General features: G+C 37.8%; 1 long non-coding RNA gene across 1 annotated transcript in view; it reads right to left on the bottom strand.

The window, feature by feature from the left end:
- Positions 1 to 20,940, bottom strand: part of LOC140613171 (uncharacterized) — a 59,652-nt gene that overhangs the window by 18,310 nt on the left and 20,402 nt on the right. The window contains exons 3-4 of the long non-coding RNA XR_012014354.1: positions 19,309 to 19,456; positions 12,543 to 12,600 (exon numbers count right to left, since the gene is read on the bottom strand). This is a non-coding gene — a long non-coding RNA (uncharacterized lncRNA). The remainder of the gene's footprint in view (positions 1 to 12,542; positions 12,601 to 19,308; positions 19,457 to 20,940) is intronic.

Raw genomic sequence — 20,940 nt, 5'->3', positions numbered from 1 at the left:
AAGGAGACCCCTTCCCATTCCCACTTCACATTAGAACTCCCAGACTCAGAAAATACGTGCATTACAAACCACTGAAAATTTGGCACAAGTCTATGACATTCCCTACTTATTAGACCAAATAAACATATCTGAAATGTTTTATGCAACTCATGAGGGAAATGGCAGCAATCAAGGAAGGAAGGGAGTTCTAGACTAAATTATTGCATTGCTATTTCCCATGGCCCAGACTCACCTAATAGGTTGCTAACCCTCTGCATTCTTCTGAAAAATCTAAACAATCTCTGCTCATAAAGGAAGATCTGTTGTTAAAAGTCCAAATGCTCTTTACATATCAGGTTGATATAAATTGTACTAATGCACTGGGAACATTAAGGCTGGGCTGTTTCCATTTCAACATGAAAATAGGGAGAATACATTTAGCTGAAAATATAGAGGGGAAAAAAAAAACCCTGAGAAATTGATGAATACTTCATTGATTATTAATTCCAAATCCAAGCTAAAATGATCGAAAAGTACTCATGCCACTCCTTAAAAATGTGCCTTTGAAGGAAAAAGAAAAGGCCCATTTCTAAATCATTCAGAGTCATTTGTATTGATGAAGTTATAAGGGTAGGTACTAAAATTTTCATTTCGTTCTTTTGTATAGTCATAGCTACAGGGTTAACCTTGATTAAGGGTGTTAAGAGTATTTTCACACAGTTTGCCACCCTAGGCCAAAACTGGTGACGTTGATGATGAAGACTTCAAGTCTAAGTCTCGCTGTAATGAACTCACTTACTTCCAAAGTCCCCTTGAGTACGATAGCAAAGTGCAATTGATACTTGTGGTTTTCAGAAGCTCTCAGAGAAAAGAACCCGCTCTTTACAACCCAGATGCAAAAGTGGTATATAGAACATCCCTAACATTTCTTATTCCCTGAAATATGCAGGAATAAGGAGAATATAGTCAAGTATGGCTACATTTTGGCATTATCATTGGCATAAATATAAAATACGGCCCAGCGATAGCAAGAAGCCTTGCTAAGCCAACATTATTTGAAAGGTGCTGCTTATATGGGCCTCTGGATCCAGTAAGAGGTTTTCTTACCTTGATATTATATGATTAACACAAACAAACAAATGAGCAAAAAGTTAATTAAGAAGCAATTAGCCTATTATAGGATAAGCTACATTCCAGTTTTCAACAAAATTAAGTGTAAAAATAGATTGTACACATGTACATATGTAAGAAGTACAGATACATGCCTAGGCATGCATGTGTGCTTGTATGTGTGCATGTACATATTTACAGACAGAGACAGATACGTATCTAAAACCACAAAAAAAATTAAACTGGTAATGAGAGTATTAATTCAAATCCATCTTCAGGAAGGTTATAGGAAGCATCTTTGTTGTGGATTTTCCTTTTTTTCTTTTTTTTGGTTTTGGTTATACATTATCCACCTTCTGCCCCAGGAGCCCGGGTGGCTCAGCGGTTTAGCACCGCCTTCAGCCCAGGGCGTGATCCTGGAGACCTGGGATCAAGTCCCATGTTGGGCTCCCTGCATGGAGCCTGCTTCTCCCTCTGCCTGTGTCTCTGCCTCTCTCTCTCTCTCTCTCTCTCTTTCTCTCTCTCCCTCTCTCTGTGTGTGTGTGTGTCTGTCATGAATAAATAAAATCTTAAAAAAAAAAATATGCAACTCCCCTAACACCATTCTGCATCTAAATATTCACCTTCACGCTTTTAAGTATGTGGATTAATTATAGGGATTTCAATCCTAAATCATTTTGTCTGAAACGATTTAAAGTTCATACTTTATTTTTAGTGTCCTTCAAATATTCTTCTAAAGTTCTAGTTATTGATTTCCTAAATTGCCTCTCAAGTCAGAAATTCCTGTAATGAAAAAAATGTAAAGATGTTCCCTGTCCCCCACAATGCTCTCTAATTCTAAAACTGCCTCTCATATGCCTATTATTATATCATCCAGTTGGTGCCTTTCACCACCTTGTGGTCAACTCTCCTTGTATTTTAACACATTACTCAAGTCTGTATCTGGCCAGCTTAGTTATCCAACAGCTCTCTCTCTCTCTCTTCTCTTCTCTTCTCTTTTTCCTCCCTCTCTCTCCACACCCCCTCGCTCGTCTCTCTATATTTCTTTCTTCCCTTTTCCCACTGAAATTATCTAAGAACTAAAGAAACTTGTTTAGAACAAAGAAAATCATCCTTGTTTCTAAATGCCAAGCAAACACAAGTGAAAATTCTGATCCATCAACATTGGCCCCCATTTTAAGGCTACAATTTTGGCATGGAAAACTGATCTCACAAAGATTTGAAGATGTTCTTTCTGAACCTGGTGAGTGCGTTTGTTTTATTTTAAAGAAAAATAACTTCATTGCTTTCAATATTATGATCAGAATATTTGGGCTTCCAAGTATTCATGAAGCTCCCAAGTTAGGATTCATACTTTTTTTTTTTTTGACATTAGCAGTGACTAATATTTATTATGCACTTACCATGGGCCATTGACTGTTCTAAGCATTTTATATGCACTATTCTACTTACCCCTCAAATAGCCATATAAACTATATAGAAATTTGAAATCACAATTTTATTCACAAAATTTATTCATTATTTTGGTCTCCATGTCAGAGTACCCGAATCAGAAAGAGATCTCTCACCTTTGAAAAATGCTGTGCCTAAATAATTCTTCCCTTCATGATGCAGGCAGTTACGAATCCAAGCCACCAATTAGAATTTTCATTTCTTATGAGATGAATTTCTTTTGGGAGTCTCTGGGGGCCTTAGTTGGAGCTATGCTAATCTACCACAGAGGTTCATTATGATAACAGTGAATCTCAAAAGGAAACTGGCTGGTGTTTTGATCATTTTCTTCCCAGGAGGATCCTTATCATTTGTGCAGATTTATCTACCTCTTCCCCATGCTCCTTTCTGTATACCAAGGAAAATTGATGCTTTTGTCAAACCACAAAATGATGCTGTTTCATATTTCCCCTAAAGCAATGGATACCTACTTACCTTAAAATTATTTTTAAGAGGGATAATGCAATCGATTCTTGCCATAACAGCACAAATCTGCTCTATGGTGGCTTATTTTCTGCAGTTTTAGACATAGAAGTAGGGAGCATAATTTTATTCTATTTTTTTATTTTATTTTTGAAAAGTTTTATTTTATTTTGAAAAGTTGAAGAATGTATTGTATTTCACAATATCGTATTTTCAATTTACATTTTCCTTGTAGCAAACTCAAAAATGTTCACAATTAATTTACTATTTAAGAATATTTTCGAATTTAGGGCATCTGGGTGGCTCAGTGGTTGAGTGTCTGCCTTTGGCTCAGGTGGTGATCCTGGGGTCCAAGGATCAAGTTCTGCATCGGGCCCTGCAGGGAGCCTGTTTCTCCCTCTGCCTATGTCTCTGCCTCTCTCTGTGTGTCTCTCATTAATAAATAAATAAACAAATTTTTAAAAAGAACATAGGGGAAAGAAAGGAAGGAAAAATAAAATAAGATAAAAACAGAGAGGGAGGTAAACCGTAAGAGATTCTTAACTCTAGGAAGAAAACTGAGGATTGCTGGAGGGAGGTGGGTAGGGAATCGAGTGATGGGCATTAAAGAGGGCACTGGATGTAATGAACACTGGATGTTTTATGCAACTGATAAATCACTAATTTCTACCCCAAAACTAATAATACATTATATGTTAACTAAATTGAGTAAATAAAAAAAATTTTTAAAAGAAAGATGAAGGTAAAACATTAAAAAACGTATACGGATGTTTTAAATTTGAAAGTATTTTTATTTGTTTATTTTTAAAGAATTTATTTACTCATGAGAGACACACAGAGAGAGACAGAGACACAGAGACACAGAGACCCAGGATCACGACCTAAGCCAAAGGCAGATGCTCAACCGTTGAGCCACCCAGCCATCCCTCCCCTGTTCATCCATTTTGTTTCTTACATTGCACATATGAGTGAAACCATATGGTATTTGTATTTCTCTGACTGACTTATTTCACTTAACATAATACCCTCTAGTTCCATCCACGTAATTGCAAATGGCAAGATATCCTTCTTGTTGATGGCTAATATATATACGCACTACCTCTTCTTTATCCATTTATCCATTCATCCGCCAATGGACATCTGGGATCTTTCCATAGTTTGGCTATTGTGGACATTGCTGATATAAACATTGGGGTGTAGGTGGCCCTTTGAATCACTATGTTTCTATCCTTTGGATAAATCCCTAGTAATGCAATTGCTGCATTGTAGGGTATTTCTATTTTTAACTTTTTGAGGAACCTCCATACCATTTTCTAGGGTGGCTGCCACCCATTTGCATTTCTACCAACAATGTAAGAGGGTTCCCATTTCTCCACACCCTCAACAACATCTCTTGTTTCCTGAGTTGTTAATTTTAGCCATTCTGATTGGTATAAGATGGCTCATTATGGTTTTTATTTGTATTTTCTTGATGCTGAATGATATTGAGCATTTTTTCATGTGTCTGTTCATCATTAGTATGTCTTCTTTGGAGAAATGTCTGTTTATATCTTCTGCCCATTTCTTGATCAGATTTTTTTGTTTTTTAGGTGTTGAGTTTGATAAGTTCTTTATAGATTTTGGATACTAGCCATTTGTCTAATGTGTCATTTGTTAATATCTTCTCCCATTTTGTAGGAGGTTTTGTTGATGGTTTACTTTTGCTGTAAAAGTTTTTATCTTGATGAAATCCCAATAGTTCATTTTTGCTTTTGTTTTTCTTGCCTTTAGAGACATGTGTAGCCAGAAGTTGCTGTGACCAAGGTCAGAGATGCTGTCTGTGTTCTCCTCTAGGATTTTGAATAATTCCTGTCTCATGTTTAGATCTTTCATCTATTTTGAGTTTATTTTTGTATATGTTGTAAGAAAGTGATCTTCTGCACATGGCTGTTCAATTTTGCCAACACCATTTGTTGAAAACATTTTTCTTTGGACATTCTTTTTGTTTTGTCAAAGATTAGTTGAGGGTCCATTTCTGGGTTCTCTATTCTATTCCATTAATCTATGTGTCTGTTTTTGTGCCAGGACCATACTTGATGATAACAGCTTTGTAATACAGTGGAGGTCCAGAATTGTGATGTCTCCAGCTTTGGTTTTCTTTTTCAACATTTTGGTTTTCTTTTTCAACATTCTGGGTCTTTTCAGGCTATTCAGGGTCTTTTCTGGTTCCATACAAATTTTAGAATCATTTGTTCCCACTCTGAAAAATGCTGGTGGTGTTTTAATAGGGATTGCACTGAATATGTAGATTGCTTTGGGTAGCATAGACATTTTAAAAATATATTTTTTTCCAATCCATGAGCATGGAATGTTTTCCCATTTCTTACTCAATTTCTTTCATAAGAGTTCTACAGTTTTCAGAGTACAGATATTTCACCTCTTCAGTTAGGTTTATTCCTAGGGATCTTATGGGTTTTGGTGCAGTTGTAAGTGAGATCAATTCCTTGATTTCTCTTTCTGCTGCTTCATTGTTAGTACATAGAAAAGCAACAGACTTCTGAAGGGAGAATAATTTTAAATCCTGCCTTGCTAATCCATTCAGTGGAGACTGTGGCAGTTTCTCTCAGCCATTTTCAGGTTAAAGTAGACATAAAAAATTATTATATCTGTATGAGAACTGGGATAAACTGGAATAAATTTGGGAGTATCTATACAGAACTTGGTGGGGAAAAAAATTACATCCTTAATGTAAGATAACAATGTTAGAAAAGTCAAATAAAAGTGATAGAAAGAGTATTAACTATTGAATTTATATAAAACTTCAAAATAAAGACTTTTCATTTTTTTCTTTAATGAGAAACTTGAGCTTTCTTTTATGAAAATAGATTTTTATGTTTGATTTTATGATTAAGCTGCCTACAGGCAATTCCTAATCATGATTTTTATGGTGATCTTTCTCCAAATCCTTGAGAGTCACATCAAATAAAAAACTTTGTTCACATATAGATAATAAAAAAATTTAAAACCATTTTCCCATTTTTATAGCTGCTTAAAAACTAGCAAATTGAAATTATATTTAAAAAATCCAAAAGCACTTCCTTTACCCTCATTTACTAATATAATGTTGAAATCTCTTATAGTACTGCAGGTAGATTTCAAATCCAGAGACTCTTTTTTAAAGATTTATTTATTTATTTATTATTTGAGGGAAGGGCAGAGAGAGAGAGAGAGAGAATCCAGAATCTTCAAGGAGACTCCCCACTGAGATAGGCCCTACCCCCAGTGGGGCTTGATCCCCATCCTGGGACTCTAAGATCATAACTTGAATGGAAATCAAGAGTTGGCCGCTTAACCAACTTAGCTACCCAGATGCCTCCACCAAATGAACTTTTGTAGATAAGATATTCCAAAATAATGGAGAACATCTACAGATAGATTGAGAAGCCTACTCCTACAAGAACACCCTCCAGGAGATTTCTTAGGGCCTCTCTGACTCTCACCCCTGTGCAATTCACCTTGAGCTATATTCTGTGTTCTGAGTGTAAACTCTTCCAGGAGCAACCTGGGCTGCATTAGATGGATGCTAAAGCAGATTTCTCCAAGGTAACTCATCTCCTCAGTGCTTAGCAGGCATATTAGAGCAAGCACTGCCAGATGTGGCTCCTTGAACTCGTGTTTGATGACTGAAGTGTCCCAAAGACTAAAAAGAGTTTTCCAAATTTGGTCCCCAAATCAAAAGCAGCAGCAGCAATAGCACCTAAAAATTTCCTAGAAATGTAAATACTCAGACCCCATTTAAGACAGACACTCTGTGCATATTAACAAGCTTTCTAGGGCAGCCCGGGTGGCTCAGTGGTTTAGCACCACCTTCAGCCCAAGGCCTGAGCCTGGAGTCTCAGGATCAAGTCCCATGTCAGGCTCCCTGCATGGAGCCGGCTTCTCCCTCTGCCTGTGTCTCTGCCTCTCTCTCTGTGTCTCTCATGAATAAATAAATAAAATCTAAAAAAACAACAACAACAACAACAAAAAAAACAAGCTTTCTAGGCTTTTTGAGTCATGCTTCAGTTTGAGAATCAATGGGATAAAGAGTTTAATATTTCAGGGACCATCTCTAATCTATTCAAAGCACAGAAGTTGCAAAGCCCCATGTGGGTTTTATTGTTGCTGTTACTCAAATAATACAGATTTCTCAACTTTTTGTTATGAAAAATCTTCAAGGTGGAAGGCCATATCAAACCTATGCACTGTATAAAAGTCATTATCCGCATTACTCGCTGTATAGCTGCACTGTCAAACTCAGCTCAGTGGCCCAGAGTTTTATGGCTACACATCCCATGCCTATTACATCTGGACAATACAAGCAGATAAGTCCCTGCCCAGGTAATGTTATCCAAGAAGGACCACTAAAACCTTATTCTAGAATTGAAAATTCTAATTTGGGATAGGACATCCCACTTCCAGAATTACCCCTTTAAAATGGGAATATCTTTGTGATACGGAAACGATGGCAATTATCCCTCACCACCTTCGTTTACAAGATTAATTCTGGACACCTGGAAGCACTCTGAGAGAAGGGAATATAGGACAAGAACGGCTGGTATTGGGTGAAGTAGGAAAGAAAATTAAAAAGAGGGTGGAGGAGAAAAATCATAGCACAAGACAGTTTGAATGTGAAGACTCCTCAGCGCGATGTGTTAACAAGCTAAGAGGCAGTGGAACAACAGTCTTGGTTGTTCAGTGTATATTGAAGTGAGAAGTTGAGAGAGAGAGAGAGAGAGAGAGAGAGATTTTCACCTGTGAGTTTTCTTTAATGCCAGCTTTGGTTAAATCCATCATTTTCCCTACCATTCACGATGGCAAACATTAACTTGCCCACGTGCACATCACCATTACAAACGTGTTTTCACCTCAGAGAGCCTTGACTTAAGGAAGAATTAGATCAAATAGCTTATTCCATGCCCATATCAGCTACCCCTAGAACATCGGGAGCTGAATTCTTCTCCATACTGTGAAGTGGAGGGTTCAGAACACTGAACTGTGCCTATTTACTTGTTGTCAAGCCATAAACTTCTCTCTAGAATTCTCAAAAGGACTGGGAGAAACTTGAGGATCCCCAGGTGGAATGAGAGCTGATGGAGCAGGCGAGGCACACTAGTGGAGAACACACTGGAAAGTTCACTGCTGTTGGACTTATTTACCAGAAAGCATATGCAGGATTCATTGGTACGTATATTGTATTTGACGCCAGGGACGTTTCTTTTGGTCTCAGGCACTCTGAAAACTAAAACATATTTCAGTTACCTGAAAAGTAGTGTCTCCCAATAATGCATTTCTAACCTTCCATTTCCAGGTTCTATGAGAAACATACGGCTGCCCCCAGTGCCGTGGTCCCTTCCAACCCCGCCCCAGCGGCCACCAAAGCCATGTGCTGCACTATCAGGACAGAAAAATTTGCAGCACCGGGTCTGAACAGCACCAGTTTTAAGTCTACACTGGCTTGGGCAGAGTTTTCATCAAACAAAACATATAAGAAGATGTGGACAAGACAAAAGTGGAACTATAAAGTGACCCATTGAATGAAACTTTAGTCTCTGCAACAGATGCAGCTCATGAGTCCCCGGAGCCGTATCCAACCCCCTTAAATAGTCACTCTTACTGTGAATTCCATCAAGTGAGCCGATGCCCTGGGCTAATCATAGTTGAGAAGGTATGAGAAAAGGCAGCTGGGAATGGGAGAGGGTGTTTCTCAGTTCTGCTGCCACAGGGCTGGCTGCATTAACCTGCACCCCCCTTCGCCGGCCCCACAGGATCTCAATAGCACCAGCAAGAGAGCAATGCCTTCTAATGCCGTGTGAGTCCCAACACTGGCAGATGGAATCACGTGCTCTCTGACCCGTGGTGTGGACCACATGCATAGGCTTAGACCAGAGTTCCAGGGTCCAGTGGGCCGAGGCTGTTTTTCCATCCGTTTTCCACCATGTCCACGACTAGCTCTTTCTTAGGATACCCTAAACCCATATTTACCCGCATCATTATTTTTTCTTTGATTTCTTGGTGCCCTTTCCTGTCTGCTGATCTCTGGGGGTTCATTACGTTCACGATATTCTAACATTCAGTCTCCACCCTCACCCTGCCCCCCCAAAAAAGGAACTGTGTCAAGGTCTTACTCTTTTCTTCCCACAAGTCTTCTCGGTTCATTATGAAAACTTACCTACCCTCTTTTCCAGTAGCCTTTTGACTTCTACACACTGAGACCTAAGGAGGGAGAGTCCTTTTTCACGAGGAGAAAGAAAAAATTATCTTGTCCCTTTTCCTCCAAAACCTGGGCTTACATTTGCCTTGCAATACTGAAATGAAACTTGAGTGTTTTTTCCAAGTGAAAAATACTAACAGAGCATTTACTTCCAAGGGTTGATACCTCCCACATAGAAATAAATCACCTGGAAACTTTTAAATGGAAACTGTAGCTAAATCCTGGAGAAAATAGGCTTAACTTTCTAAGCATCTGATAACTAAGTGCTATCTCTCTCTCTCTCTTCTCTCTCTCTCTCTCTGTCTCACACACACACACACACACACACACACACAAATAAAAAAAATAGGAGACAGAGCTGATTAGAGGAAGAAAAATATTTTGAGTACTGCTGAATGGCTAGTTGAGTTCAAACACTCAAGGCTAGATTTAATTTTTTCAGGGGTTTTTAACAAGCAAAAAGGGCATATCTATCAGGACATTTCTATTCAGAGGATTCCTTTGACGCCCTTGTATTTGCTTACACCAAATATCACACAACATTCTGTTTGGCAAATCATATCAGTTCTCAGCATTTGTCTTGTATGGTTTCAACTCTCTGTTTGTGGTTTGAATAGCTTTTTTTTCACAGGTATAACCCAACCTAGACCCTCCACCAGTCCATGAGGCAGAGTCTTGAGGAGCTCTCGCCTCCCATCGGGCCATCTGCTTCAAGAGGGTGTAGCCTCCAGACCCTCTTACAGCCTGGCAATGACAGTGGTGACAGAGTTCCAGGGTTCAGTGGGCAGAGGCTGTTTCTCCATCCATTTTACATCATATCCACGACTAGCTCTTTCTTAGGATACCCTAAACCCATACTGGCAATGACAGTGGTGACAACTTCCAGTAGGAACTCCATCAGCGCCTTTGAGGAGGACTTTATGGACAGGCCGTTCTGCAGCTGCAACATTAAACACTAATCTGGCACAGATTTTTCACATAGATTTCTCACTGGGACTTTGCAAACAATTTATAACTCCACTTGTTTCAATTCCATAAAAATCATCTTTTCCAGAAGCATTCACACAGATCTCTGTCAGCCCTGCTTGAGGACGAGAGTTTATCAGCACTTTTTATTGCTATCATCTTCCTGAGAGACGAAAATTTACTTAATGTGTTGTAAATATTAGAGAACTTCAGGCAATAAGAGCAATTTAAACAATATTTACTGAAAAATTCCACATCGATATTTTTGCTAATGATTGGGAATCGATCATCAAGATACTTCCCATAGACAATATTTTCTTTGTTCTATTTTTTTCTCTCTGGAACGCTTTCCCACCAGATGTATCTTAGCCACCCTGCCTTTCTCTTTCAGCCCTTTGCTCAAATGTCACCTTTTGATAAGATCTAACCTGACCACACCGCGAGAATTTACCCCCTGTTCCCCAGAGTTCTCAATCTGCCTTACCTTGTGGTATTTTCCCCCAAACACTAATTATCTTTTAATATAGCTAACAATATAATTATTTAATAAGTCTGATGATTATTGTCTGTCTCTATGTTCTGCAATGAATGCTCGTTGAAAGCAAAGATTGGAGATTGGCCAGTAACGTAGTAATAGTACTGGGGTGGGCATACAGCAGTTTCTCAGTAAGAAATCTGTTGTGTGAATGAATGAATGAATGAATGAACAAATGATAAGCAAACTAAAAGCAGAACAGAATGGCAACAAGTTACTGCTTTTTGGAAAAAGTTTGGTTTGATACTAATCTGCTGAAACAACAAGGTATGATTTAACAATAAGATATGATTTAACAAGAAAAAGAAATTGAAGCTGTCAAATGAAGCTACATTTTATTTTTGCAGCTTGTAAATCACCCTTTAAAAGTAAAAGTGTTCATTAATAGTGGAATATATATTTCCCTTATTGGTGGCCTTTTTGAGACCTAAAAATTGTATATATTTAAGGTACACAACTTGATGTTTTGATTTTTTTTTTTTTTCTATCTTACCGATCTATAAATCTGGTGATTTTACATGTTTTCATTTCTGGGCAGTCATCCCATTTTAAATTCATTATCATACAACACTGACATAATGTGTTCAATATAAAAGTGACAAAATTAACAATCGAGCACTCTTAAAAGATATTTTGTACACTTTACATTTTTATACATCTTCTGTGACTGTTAGCCTAGGTATTGCACAAATTTCAGTGTATGATATATAACAACATACAGCTGCCTAGTAAACGTCACTGGAAACTCACACACGCCTTTTCTTTTAGAAGCTTTTCGAATACTTATCCTTTCAGAGGATCACCGTGGGCAAATGGCCTTTACAGATTCCACCTATACCTTCTGTCGACAGAGCTAATTATTACTGCTTGGTCACTTGAAATTCCTTCCTTTGTCCTTTTTATATTACCCTCAGATATTTTCAAAAGCATTTGCACAGGAAAATAAAAGTTCTTTTTCAGTTGAACTATACCCTGAGAAGCTCTGGTTTTAATTAGTGGAAAAATCATATTAAAAATCAAGTTTTGAGTGCTAGGGGCTCACATTTTATTATTTCACATGAGCGTAGTTAGGAAATCAGTTGCTAGGCTCTCATCCAACACTTGTATCCTTTGGTAAGAAAGAGAAATTCTCTCTCAGGAATACGTGAGAAAATGCGAAGACATGGCATTTTAGACAGCATACACATACTCTTAATAGAGAAAAAATTAGAAGGGAGAATTGGTGCATTTGGTTCTTTGGAATATCTATCTTCCACTAAGTTTTCGCTTTTCCACAAAATATAGACTCTAGGATACATATGTTAGTGTGTATGTGATTTAGAACACACATCTGTTGTAAAATCAGTCCATCTTACACACACACACACACACACACACACACACTACTGCAGCCAGTTAAGGAAGTGATAAACCCTAGAACTTTGGTATAAAGGCGAGTTTAGGGAAATTTTTAAAGTTACAACTATAGCATCTTTGGTAATTTAGTTTTTATGTAAGAGTCTGAATCTTCATGGATTATAAATATCATATTTGTATGTCTGTTTTGCAGTCAGTGACAAATGCCCCTTTACTTCAGTAATGAAATGAAGGTAATCTGAAAAGAATTAAGATTCCCTCCCAAATTAACTTACCAATAGAAATGTATCATTTTATTCTAGAAGCATGAGTTCAGGAAATCTTCAAATCAAGAAATCACAAATTTCTGAAATTTGTTAAATACATACATTTTCAATCTTCATTTCAGTGTAGATTTCTGTAAATTGGGAATCAGAACCTTTCAAAATAATTAATTTCCATTGTACTTACCAAAGAAGTGTTGTGGCAGTGGAGTCTCTGATTTAGGGCATCCAAACTTTTGTTAAATCTTGGGGATAGGTGGAAAGAGATTGAAAGCCAGGCATCAGCTATGTTCTAAACATGCCGTCATAGTACGCATGCTGTCCAATTCAAAGTGACTGTCAATTTCCAGAGCAGTCATTCAGAAATTAAATTTCATTTTGAGTGTAAGATTATACCGAGAAAGAAATTTTTGGTTTAAAACCTAGTTTAGAGGTGCCTGGGTGGCTCACTTGGTTAAGCATCTGATTTTGGCTCAGGTCATGATCCCAGTGGGATGGAGCCCAGCATAGAGAAGTCTGCTTCTTCCTCTCCCTCTACCCCCACACCCTGTACTCGCTTGCTCTCTCTCTCTCAAATGAATAAAATCTTTTTAAAAACAAATAAGTAAGTAAAACATAGTTTAATTTCTTGACTCTGCTTAAGTTGACTGCTTAAAATCTATCTAAAAATAAATAAAGGTAACAATTCTTCAAAAACTTGCTGCTTCACCTTTACACATGTACTCATTCAGAACGGTAATATTTTTTATATTTCACAAAAAAAAAAAGGTTTTTACACTTTTGCTGGAACAAGTTTTGTGTCTAAGTGCATTAAAAAAATTTCACTGTGAAAGAATTGCCCTTCCAATATATATGATCTTTCTCAGATAAAAGTGAAATGAAAGAAAAGAGAGAGAGAGAGAAGCCATCCAAGTTTTTCTCCCTGCCTTTGCCTGCCAGCAATTGCACACAGGAGCTCCACAAACCTCAGGAGAGCTAGGGGAGAAATAAGGCTTAGATTTAATCCTATTCCCTGTTTTCTGCATCCCCAGCAAGTCCTGGGCTGCTACCAGTGCAGCTCAATGCTATAAAATCTGCTGAGGTCCCCGAACCATGCCCTGCCTGTTCCTGCCTGGTTACCACCCTGTGGACAGCTGACTACTTCCTCTAGACTAGACCTGAATTTTAGGATACTTAATGTCAGCAATGTGGCAGAAACTTCAAGATACCAAGGGACTCAGAGACCAACTAAATTGCTATTCTACTGACCCCATAGTCTCTATAAATACATTGCATAACATTTAGATAATCTTAATATCACTCCACCTAACTACAGAATTTGACAAAGTTATTTCCTCCTTCTTCAAACACTTCTCATGGTTTTTATGATACCCATTTACTCGTTTCTTCTTCAAGCTCTGCTGGTTTTCCTCATTTCAAACTATAAAATTTTGAGTGCCCCAGGCTCATTATAAATTCATTCCTTAGGTAACCTAATAAATCCACTGCTGCAAAGACTATATGCACTGACACAAATTTGCATTTGCAGTCCAAATGCTTCCTCTGAATTTCAGGCGCCAGATCATTAAATAGCACCAACATCTCCTTTTGGATGTCCAACAAGCCCCTGGTCCTCCATAAGCTCAAACTTGAACTCCAGATCTCAACCATCACCACACCTTCCCATGGTCCCTGGGATACCCCCAAGGACTTCCTGTTCTTAGGAAATAAAACTCTTTTCTTCTGGATGCTCAAGTCAAAGACACTGCTTTCATCATTGACTCCTTTATTTCTCTCACGACCCAATCCATCAGCAGATCTTTTTAGCGCTACCTTCAGAGTACACTAAGAACCTTGCCACTTCTCACTACATCTACCACTACCTTAGAAGTCCAAACCATTATCTCAAAAGCCTCCTAGCTGGTCTCCGTTTATCTGCCCTTGCCCACCCTCCACTCCATTCTCATTCTTCATTCAACACACATGTTAGATCACAACACTCCTCCAGCCAAAAGTCTTGGTGGTCCCCCATTTCATTCAGCATCAAAGTCAAAAACTTTAAAAGATCATATATGATTTTCCCCTTGGACTCTATAAGGCAAGTACCCATTCTTGCCAGGTCCATGAACTTGCTGTTTTCTCTCAGGAAACGGTATCCCTACATGTGTAAATAATTCTCTCTTTCACTTCCTTCAGTCCTTAATGTTGATATAACCCTTTCAGAGAAGTCTCCCCAACCACTGTATATAGAAACTCTCCCCAGCATCCTCTCCCTTAACCTATTATTTTCCCCATAGTCCTTATCACCATCTGGTATATTTATATTTGACCTCTTCTCTGCATCCCTTCCCAGCACTAGGTTATAAACCCTATAAAGACAGGTCCTTTATTCAAGGTTGTATCCTTATGTGTACAATAATGCCTGGCTCGTGGTGGATGTTTTTTCATAAGTCTGAGCCACAGGAAGATTTACTGCCAAGTTAATAGAGCTTAACCTTCACTCCCGTCACTTGACACGGACCTCTTGCAAGTGTTGAGAACTATTGGAAGGTGTTCAGTATTCTAGGTGGTGAGAGGGAGGCCAGGTTAGAATTATGAAATATGTGAGCATGAATGGAAAGTTGCCTGAAGGAATGTCAGATGAGACCTCAATTGCTAAGCCTTCAGTAAGTTTTCATGATGTCTTTTCTCATTCTAAATAAATAATTATTCTCATCCCAAATTGTGTTTACATCATTTTGTTTTCTCTTTCCTTAAATGGATCCTCCCATTTATATGAAGCCCCAGAAAACCAGCATCTGCCAAGAAAGATCAGCCAGATTTCCAGGAAGCAGAGAGCAGAAGAGTTTGCTTCCATTCAAGTACCCTCTTCACAGGAAAATATCCAGACCCCAAATGTTCACTCTTGCATCAGAAATTACTTATCCTCATAGCATTTCCATGGCACAGTAGATTTATTTTTTTATTTATTTTTAAAGAGTGGGAGAGAAGAGAGTACAGACCAAGAGGGTAAATCTTAAGCAGGTTCAATGCCCAGCCCAGAGCCTGACTTGTCGCTCAGTCTCATGACCCTGAGTTCATGACCTGAACCAAAATCAAGAGTCAGACACTTAACCAACTGAGCCATCCAGGTGCCTCAGAAAAGTGGGCTTTTTTTTAATTTTATTTATTTATTCATGAGAGACAGAGAGAGAGAGAGAGAGAGAGGCAGAGACACAGGCAGAGGGAGAAGCAGGCTCCATGCAGGGAGCCCGATATGGGACTCGATCCCGGGTCTCCAGGATCATGCCCTGGGCTGAAGGTGGCGGGAAAACGCTCAGCCACCCAGGCTGCCTGCAAAGTAGAATTAATTGGCAAATCTCTCTCTCTTCTTTAGCATCAACATTAAAGAGTCAATCTGCATGTACCTTATACAACGAGTCCTGTAGGAAATTTGTAAATATTGCATGTATCTTTGGTTGCAATAATGTGAATTACATATGATAGAATTCATTTTTAAAAGGGAGGGTAAAGGAGCACCTGGGTGGCTCAGTTGGTTAAGCATCTGCCTTTGGCTTGGGTCACGATCCTGGAGTCCTGGAATTGAGCCCCATATCTAGCTCCCTGCTCAGTGTGGGGTATGCTTCTCCTTCTCCCTCCATTCTTCCCCCTGCTCCTTCTCTCTCTCTTTCTTGCTCACTCTCTCTCTCAAGTAAAATCTTTTACTAAAAAAAAAAAAAAGAAAACTTAAAAGGAGTTAATGGTCACAATTTTTAAGTTTCATCTTTTTCTAAAAAGATAAAGCAAGTAATTAAAATATATGATTTTATTTATTTCTTTTTAGAGAGAGAGCACATGTGAGAGTTGGGAGGAGGAGGAGAGGGAGAGAACTTTCAAGCAGGAGCTCAATCCCACAGCCTATGAGATCATGACCTAAGCTGAAATCAAGAGTTGGATGCTCAAATGACTGAGCCACCATCATCCCCAGATGTATGACAAGTATTAAAGAAATCTTCAGGTCCATAAAGGAAAATTTATCCAAACATAATTTCTTTAAATTATGGACTTGTCAGAAATGTCCACATTTTACAGTGTGTGTGTATATTTCAAACAGTTCTAATTTTTGTTTTGCTTTGTTTTCTAAATCATAAGTTCTGCTTTGTTTTTCTTTTGCTTTCCTTGGGTCTTTGTGATTATTGCTTATTATGGTGAACATGAATGGTCAGTTCCTTTATTTTCATTCTTTATTACTACTAATAAAATTATGTAAGGCTAGATATTTGATTTCAATTTGTGTTCCATAAGTTTTAACATGTGTGTTTCTTTAGATGGGGTTTTTGTTTTGTTTTAAATTTATTTTGAAGTTCAAGTATATGGACTTTTGTATTATTTTTGAGCAAAGAGTTATATGGAAGTATTTTTTCCCTACACTTTCATGAGTATTGTGTGCAGGAAGGTCTAAGGAGTGAAGATACCAGTAGGAATGAATATACTCAATGTAGCAATATGGGTCTTTAATGAAGAGAACCAAAAATTCCTGGAGAAATGGATGATTCCAATGGGAAACACAATGACCCTGGAACATATTGTACCAGAAAGAGAAGTGAGAGAAAAAAAAAGATGGTGGCATGTCTCAAGGAGACAAGAGCAAAAAAAATAAATAAATAAAAAATAAACTAAAAAGAAGTGAATGGTCACAATCTTAAAGTTTCATCTTTTTCTAAAAAGATAGAGAAAAGGAGTTCCTATTGGCCAAGTCTGGGATGATTTGAACACCCAATTAAGGTGCAATAATTGATCAAAGATTTTTTAAAAAATAGGAAGACTTAAGTTCATTATGATAACAGGTAGGTAAATAAATGAGCAGGAAAGAAGGGAGGACCTTGCTTATAGTGGAATGCCAAATACTGACTGATAAATATGAAGAGGATGCTGTAACTGGAAAATCTTAATTTTGCAGCTATCATAGTAGAGGTTAGTTATGAGAAGACTCACCAATTTGTGCTAAAGGTAGAGGGAAATTCTGATGAGCCTAAGACATGTACACCATTTTAAAGTTCTCCCCACATATTACTCTTTACCACAATGGAAAAAGTAAATAGTAAATAGTAAGAAAATGTAGACCTTAATCAAATGATTAAAATCAACATCACTACCGGAGGGCAAGTGGACATGGTGTGCATCCAGATGTGATATCCTGAGGACAGGATATCACTAAGGTATTATTCTGTCCTGGAATGTCTAATCTGAATCTAACCATGAAAACATCAAGCAGGCCAGTAAAGATCATTATATTAAAAAGAAAAAGGTGAAGAGAGACTATCCTTCAAAAGCAGCAATGTCATCAAAGACAAAAACTATGGAAACATTTCAGATTAAAGAAGACATCACAAGGATGCCTGGGTGGCTCAGCAGTTGAGCATCTATCTTTGGCTTAGGGTGTGATCCCAGAATCCTGGAATTGAGTCCCACATCGGGCTCCCTGAATGGAGCTTCTGCCTGTGTCTCTGCCTCTCTCTCTCTGTATCTCTCATGAATAAATAAATAAAATCTTAAAAGAAAGAAGACATCACAAAAGTAATATCAGATACTAGAATGAATCCTTCACTGGGAGGGAAAAATATACACTGTAAAAGACAGTATTGAGTTATCTGACAAAAAGGAAATATGGGTTGTAGATTAGATAAAAACATTGTGTTACACTTAACTTACTGAAGTTGATAATCATACTGTGGATACAACTGAGAACTTTCTTATTCTTAGGAAATATTCATAGAGATACTTAATAATCACTTAGAATTAAAGAGCCTCGATGTATGCAACTACCTCTAACACAGTTCAGAAAAGAGACAGTATATGCATGCACAGGCACACACACGCAGAGCAAATGCAAGTGATGAAAAATAAAGTAAATGGGAAACATTTCACTGTAAATGAATCTGGGTAAAAGGATGTATGAATATTCTGTGTTCTTATTTTTGCAGCTTTTTCCTAAGTTTCAGGTTGTTTTCAAAAAAAATGTTAAAATTCCACAAATGTTTTCCTGAGGTTGGAGTTTCTTTTATATTTATTTTAGATGACAGTTGCTGGTTTATTATCTGATGGTCAGAAATAATGGCCTATAAAGCATCTGCTTTTTGACATTTGTTGGCATCTTCTTTGTGAGTCGATTTTTATAAACATCTATGGACACTTGAAAAGCAGTTGTTCCTAACTTGTAGATATAATTTTTTCTTTGTTTACAGAAACCTTATGAGAGTTATGGTATGTTGTATGAAGAATTTTTCTCACAAATCTTGTATTTAAAGTACCGTGCTTTATCTTGCTTAATGCTTGTTTGGTTTGACTACCCGATCTAATATCAAAATCCTGCCCTCTGCTTTCTTTGGTTACTACCATCTTTGTTCAATTTTTACTTCAGAGTTAAAAAAAAGTCAACACTTACCCTAAGTCTTTTGCTAAAATTTCACTGATTATCTCTTGAGGACTAATGCTCACCTGTTAGTAGATTTCTCATAAACAATCCATGGGAATGCTTCTTCAGTTCCTCTATGTTTAAAATTGTTTCTCTAGGGGCATCTGGGTGGCTTAGCTGGTTAAGCGTCTGCCTTCAGCTCAGGTCATGATCTCAGGGTCCTGGGATCGAGCCCCATGTTAGGCTCCCTGCTCAGCAAGGAGTCTACTTCTCCCTCTCCCTCTTCCCCTAACCCTTTCTCTATCTCTCCCCCTCTCAAATAAATAGATCAGATTTTTAAAATAAAATAAAATAAAATAAAATAAAATAAAATAAAATAAAATAGGTTTATCAATAGCCCTTTATTTAAGGGACAGCTTGGTGGAATCTAAAATCCTTGGTTCACACTCTTTCGTGCATATCTTATTAGTGTTTTTCCATTGTGTTCTGGTGTTGAGTGTTGAGCTTATACTGTTGGTTATGGTATTTTGGCCATACTTACACAAAACTGGGCGTTTATGAGTTTTCCTTCTTCTCTTACCTTCCAGAGGTGAATTCTGTGGATTTATTTTTCTTCTTTTCTCATCTGTAGTAGTAAATGGGAAGTAGGAATTGAGTTGTTCTCAAGCTTCTACCAGAACCAGAACCTTGAGCAGCTTTGTAACCTCTCATCTTCAATTTCTGCATCCCTAGAATATGGACATCCACTTAAGAAAGTCACATGAGAATTAAATATGACATCTATGTTAGAAACTTAGTGTACTCTTGGTACAATAGTCAATTATACTCAATCGCACATTAGTTCTGTTTAGTCTCTGGTAAGTGTTATGTAGAGACCAAATCTTTATTCAACAAACCATGCCCTGTGGTTTAGGCTCTTCCAGCCACATAAAATAATATTTTTGAGGAACATATATAGACACATTTTACCTCCTGACATAAAGAATCATGTTTGGTTTTCTGGAGATCTATACTTTAATGACAACTCAAGTTATGTGCCTGAGCCCATGGGGCCAACTACATGCTTTTGAATGAGTTTAGGTTATATCTAGAAGGGGAATAATTAGAAGCTGTGGTATTTGTGTACAGTCTACAATATTTAGCAAAAGTTTCAGTCTTTAAATAGTGAGGATTTCTTAGTGAAATTGGATACTTCATGGTTGAGGCAGTGGGGATGTTACTGAAACAAATGAATCCTAAGAATACCAGTTTCCTTTCGTAAATGAATGCTTACTAATTTTCATATATTACTTTCATTGCTTTTTACAGTTTGACTGCCATCGGGTGGGCACAAAGTTTTCTCCATATAGGGAAAGGCAAATTACAGCACACAACTCTAGATTAACTGTGATCAAGTGACACAGTTGCTAGTGTATTTTTTTTTTTTAACTTAACTTCTTCATGGAGAGGATTCAGTGGCCAATTTCCCACAATTTTAACATTTTGTTTTGGAATACACTGATTTTTCCCACAAGGCATTATCAATTGCTTTCTTCCCTCAATTCCTGTCTCACTCATCTCTTCTCCTGAGTTTACTATTGAGGTTGTGGTTTCTTTTCCTCTTCTGTGAAGAAGACAAGAATAGCACATACACATGAACACAGAGAAATATGATGAGTATATATAAAATTTTGTAAAATAGTATTGCTTCCTTCATCTACTTATATAGGATGGCTGAAAACCCCAATCCCAGTGACGCTGTTCATCCATAAATATCTTTGGGACTCCTCTTTGAGAAATTTCTTCAGTATAATTTGGGGAAGCCAACATCTTAAATCCTGTGCTTTCAACCTGAGTTACCATGTTCATTTTCTAGGGCTGCAGCAAAAGAGTACCCAAAACTCAGTGCCTTAAAACAACAGAAATGTATCATCTCATAGTTCTGGTGGCTAAACATCTGAAATCAAGGTGTCCACAGGGCCATGCATGCTCTTTCCAAGGGCTCTTGGGAAAAAATCCTACCGTGTTTCTTCAAGCAATGCTTGGAGTTTACTGCCTCTGAGATATGCATCATGCCAATCACATGACCATCTTCTCCACCATCCCCCACTCCCCACTGTGTCTTCATGTATGCATGTCTGTCTCTGTATCCCCTTTCAGATATCCCAGTCATGTTGGATTAGGACCCAACCAAATGACCTCATTTTAATGGATTACCTCTGTAAAGATCCTA

The sequence above is a fragment of the Canis lupus genome, chromosome 1 (genome assembly GCF_048164855.1).
Source record: "Canis lupus baileyi chromosome 1, mCanLup2.hap1, whole genome shotgun sequence".
Taxonomy (NCBI): Eukaryota; Metazoa; Chordata; class Mammalia; order Carnivora; family Canidae; genus Canis; species Canis lupus.
The sequence above is the reverse complement of the archived record's forward strand: the minus strand, read 5'-3'. Positions and strand labels throughout refer to the sequence as shown.